The sequence below is a fragment of the Schistocerca cancellata genome, chromosome 3 (genome assembly GCF_023864275.1).
Source record: "Schistocerca cancellata isolate TAMUIC-IGC-003103 chromosome 3, iqSchCanc2.1, whole genome shotgun sequence".
Lineage (NCBI taxonomy): Eukaryota > Metazoa > Arthropoda > Insecta > Orthoptera > Acrididae > Schistocerca > Schistocerca cancellata.
Genome location: NC_064628.1, coordinates 179,058,785 through 179,063,789, shown reverse-complemented (window position 1 = coordinate 179,063,789; position 5,005 = coordinate 179,058,785).

Genomic DNA, 5,005 nt, shown 5'->3' with positions numbered 1-5,005 from the left:
GCATAATGAACACGTCAAAATGTAAATAGTACAAATTAACGAAGTACGCAAATAAGCAGTTCCTGAATTTTAAGAATTAGGGCAGCTTAAGAGAATGACTGGCTGGAGAGGAAAGAAAACGAAAGTGAAAGTAATAATAGTAGACTTATTTATGGTAGCCTGAACAGAGTTTTCGAAAAAGAGCTTCCAATGTGAAATGGAGTAATTGCAGTCAATGCGTGTTAGCAATTCTGACTTAAGAGAGTACATTTTTTAAATGTGAAAACTAATTTCGTCACAATGCTGGTAGAACCATAGAAGGATATGCGAGTGCTGGATCTTTCGACAAAGAGAATATCAATTATATCAATGTAAGCTGTGAAAAGACCCGGGTTGTAGCTTTATTGATAAAATCATCAGGTTACAAGCCAGAAATGATTTAAGCAAATAATCCAACATTCAGAAAAATATATCACCAGCACAGTGCAAACTAGATTCCTCTGTGATTGTCACAGCCACTCATTTGACGGTCTTCTAGCGTTTACATTGTCATTTACACACAAAGCTGTAAAATGTAGCAGCTTTAATCAAGTACGTAAATATTTTAAAAATTACAGCGCGTTCAACACTCGGTAAGCAGTGTATACCCTGCAAGAGCTGTTCGGACCTGTTATGTGTATACTCGCACGTGAAGGTTTGCGGAGAAGCATTGTTGTGTTTGACTGCTGGTGCAGCAAACATTGTTTGAAACATCAACTACTTCATTGCGCCAAAGACTGACCAGTAACAGTGCTACACGGACTGATGGAGTGAGTGACTGCGAACGTTGTTTGTTACAGCTTGAAGTAGTAGTGCTCTGGTGGTATAATGCTAAACAATCACACGTGAATATGTGTGTGTCTGTGTGTGTGTGTGTGTGTGTGTGTGTGTGTGTGTGTGTCATTCTTAACGAACAGTATAAAAAGTAGATAGTCCTTTCCTCTTGTTTTCAGGACATGGATGCCGCTTTACTTTGAAGCAATTTGTGTCATCAGCCACTCGCATAACATAAATGAGTGAATATCACACGTTGACAGATTCCGTAGCTTCGTAAGGTTCTACACTCCTGGAAATGGAAAAAAGAACACATTGACACCGGTGTGTCAGACCCACCATACTTGCTCCGGAAACTGCGAGAGGGCTGTACAAGCAATGATCACACGCACGGCACAGCGGACACACCAGGAACCGCGGTGTTGGCCGTCGAATGGCGCTAGCTGCGCAGCATTTGTGCACCGCCGCCGTCAGTGTCAGCCAGTTTGCCGTGGCATACGGAGCTCCATCGCAGTCTTTAACACTGGTAGCATGCCGCGACAGCGTGGACGTGAACCGTATGTGCAGTTGACGGACTTTGAGCGAGGGCGTATAGTAGGCATGCGGGAGGCCGGGTGGACGTACCGCCGAATTGCTCAACACGTGGGGCGTGAGGTCTCCACAGTACATCGATGTTGTCGCCAGTGGTCGGCGGAAGGTGCACGTGCCCGTCGACCTGGGACCGGACCGCAGCGACGCACGGATGCACGCCAAGACCGTAGGATCCTACGCAGTGCCGTAGGGGACCGCACCGCCACTTCCCAGCAAATTAGGGACACTGTTGCTCCTGGGGTATCGGCGAGGACCATTCGCAACCGTCTCCATGAAGCTGGGCTACGGTCCCGCACACCGTTAGGCCGTCTTCCGCTCACGCCCCAACATCGTGCAGCCCGCCTCCAGTGGTGTCGCGACAGGCGTGAATGGAGGGACGAATGGAGACGTGTCGTCTTCAGCGATGAGAGTCGCTTCTGCCTTGGTGCCAATGATGGTCGTATGCGTGTTTGGTGCCGTGCAGGTGAGCGCCACAATCAGGACTGCATACGACCGAGGCACACAGGGCCAACACCCGGCATCATGGTGTGGGGAGCGATCTCCTACACTGGCCGTACACCACTGGTGATCGTCGAGGGGACACTGAATAGTGAACGGTACATCCAAACCGTCATCGAACCCATCTTTCTACCATTCCTAGACCGGCAAGGGAACTTGCTGTTCCAACAGGACAATGCACGTCCGCATGTATCCCGTGCCACCCAACGTGCTCTAGAAGGTGTAAGTCAACTACCCTGGCCAGCAAGATCTCCAGATCTGTCCCCCATTGAGCATGTTTGGGACTGGATGAAGCGTCGTCTCACGCGGTCTGCACGTCCAGTACGAACGCTGGTCCAACTGAGGCGCCAGGTGGAAATGGCATGGCAAGCCGTTCCACAGGACTACATCCAGTATCTCTACGATCGTCTCCATGGGAGAATAGCAGCCTGCATTGCTGCGAAAGGTGGATATACACTGTACTAGTGCCGACATTGTGCATGCTCTGTTGCCTGTGTCTATGTGCCTGTGGTTCTGTCAGTGTGATCATGTGTTGTATCTGACCCCAGGAATGTGTCAATAAAGTTTCCCCTTCCTGGGACAATGAATTCACGGTGTTCTTATTTCAATTTCCAGGAGTGTATGAAAGACTCAGGGATCTATGTGAGGCCTTAGATAGATTAACATTTACTCATTTTTCCCCAGTTTCTGTCAGACCGACATTGTCCGATATCGTGCTCCTTTTAAGGTACGATTCTACATGATTAATAACGTTTCATTGTAAAATGTAAACTTTCATGGCCGGAATTGTCACAATTAATAAAATATTCCGGGCTACAGTAGCGAACCAGGGTGTGAATCGGACATTCAACAAAGCTACCATCCCCCTCGAAAATGTTCTCCGCAGATGGAGACGAAACGTCTGGTTTTAAAGTGAAATCCCTTCGACCACGGCATAATAGCCCGCAATATTTTATTAATTGCATAAGACAGTACCTTGCAATCGTGTTTGAAAACGTGTACGAAGGCTCCTACAACGACACTCCAAAGTTCTGAAATTATAGTGGAACAATATCACAGCATAAGCTATTACTACAATTAAATTAAATCTTTTTCTCTCTTCCTCTACGTAGAAAAATTAAGATACATGTGGGATCTGACATTAAAGCGTACAGTAAGCCGCAACTAAGTTCGCCTTGTAGTTACATATAACCCTACTGCTGGCTGAGCTCGCGGCAGACCTTTTATGTTACAGAGACCGGGAGTCCGAAATTGTTATTGACCGCTCCTGGGAGGCATCTTATCTAGCGACAAGCCTGGACACGGTTATAGGAAGAATACCAATGAGGCTTTCTTGAATCTGGACTATCACAGTAGCAAACAAAATCCGGTATCTGATACCTTTTAAAGTCGTTTAGAACTTCGGGGAATACCAATAAAAGTCAAACTAGTACATTCCATCCGAAGAAGGTTCGCTGCGGTTAGTAAACAGTTTTTGCTTTTTTCGCAAATAATCCATCCAAAATCATTCATAACAATATATAAAGCGTGAAGAACTGTGCAAACACATGTGGCGAGCTTTGTTTATTCCGCTCTCCCAGTAAGGCAAAGATTTTCACTGACACACCAGGAATATGTTACACAGCAATTTTTACGAAGCAGACTTCATGACTTGCACAAACGCTAGAAATTCGAGTAAACTACGACGTGAGTTCTCATTCGTATAAGTACAGAAAATTTGCTCAACAGATAACACCAGATTACTTTGTTACACATTTGTAATGAAAAATTTGTACAAAAACTGCTCTCGTCCGAAGAAGGAAGATAATTTACAATATACTGATTTATAAACGCAAGAGTACAATAATACAGCATCTAAATGATAATGAGCACCTGCAGGTACACCATAATATAGTAAAATCAGATAATTAGCTAAAGAAGTGATACTTAACAGATAAATGATTCCGGAACTTTCTATAACTATCTATAAATTAAAAGTTAATCGCTCTGCTGCAGGAAACGCAATTAAAACAGATGCAATGGAAAAGGATTATTGTGAGATTCTTCATCAAATATTTTCTGAAAGTTACCTCAGTGTTCTGGTCGAGGAACGAAATGACATAGAGGGTGGCTGAAATAGCTGGAAATAATTAACGTTACAAAATCCTTAATCATATACCGATCTGTTAATACGTTGCGGATCGTGAAATAATCAAGCTTAATGCACATCAAGAGCACTCAGTTATCGATGGCTATCGAAAATTTCAATTGTAAAACAATAATATACAAAAGTATTTGTTAGCCAATTCCATATTTTCGACAATATTGCTCACATCTCATGTGAACAGAACAATATCTGTAAATTTTATAAAGTTATTTACAATATCTTCCATACATTTTGTAGATCTTCATTAGAAGAAAAATTATTAGAAGTTGCCAGAGAGGGAAGTAATTAGATTCTTTTCCTGCTTATGTAATTGCCATTCTTTCTCGCCTGGTAGTAGTGAGACAGAGTCGTGTGAAGTCGGTTAAAACGGGTAGACATTGACATCAACACTGAAGCGCCAAAGAAACTGGTAAGGCATGCGTATGCAAATACATAGATATGTAAACAGGCAGAATACGGCGCTGCGGTCGGCAATGTCCATATAAGAGAACAAGTGACTGGTGCAGTTAGATCGGTTACTGCCGCTACAGTGGCAGGTTATCAAGATTTAAGTGAGTTTGAACGTGGTGTCATAGTCAACGCACGAGCGATGAGCACAGCATCTCCGAGGTTGCGATTAAGTAGGGATTTTCCTGTACGACTATTTCACGAGTGTACTGTGATTATCAGGAATCCTGTAAAACATCAAGTCTGCGACATCGCTTAATCCGGAAAAAGATCCTGCAAGAACAGGACCGACGACTGAAGAGAATCGTCCAACGTGACAGAAGTGCAACACTAACGCAGTTTGCCGGCAGCGGTGGCCATGCGGTTCTAGGCGCTTCAGTCTGGAACCGCGCGACTGCTACGGTCGCAGGTTCGAATCCTGCTTTGGGCATGGAATGGTGTGATGTCCTTAGGTTCGTTAGGTTTAAGTAGTTCTAAGTTCTAGGGGACTGATAACCTGAGATGTTAAGTCCCATAGTGCTCAGAGCCATT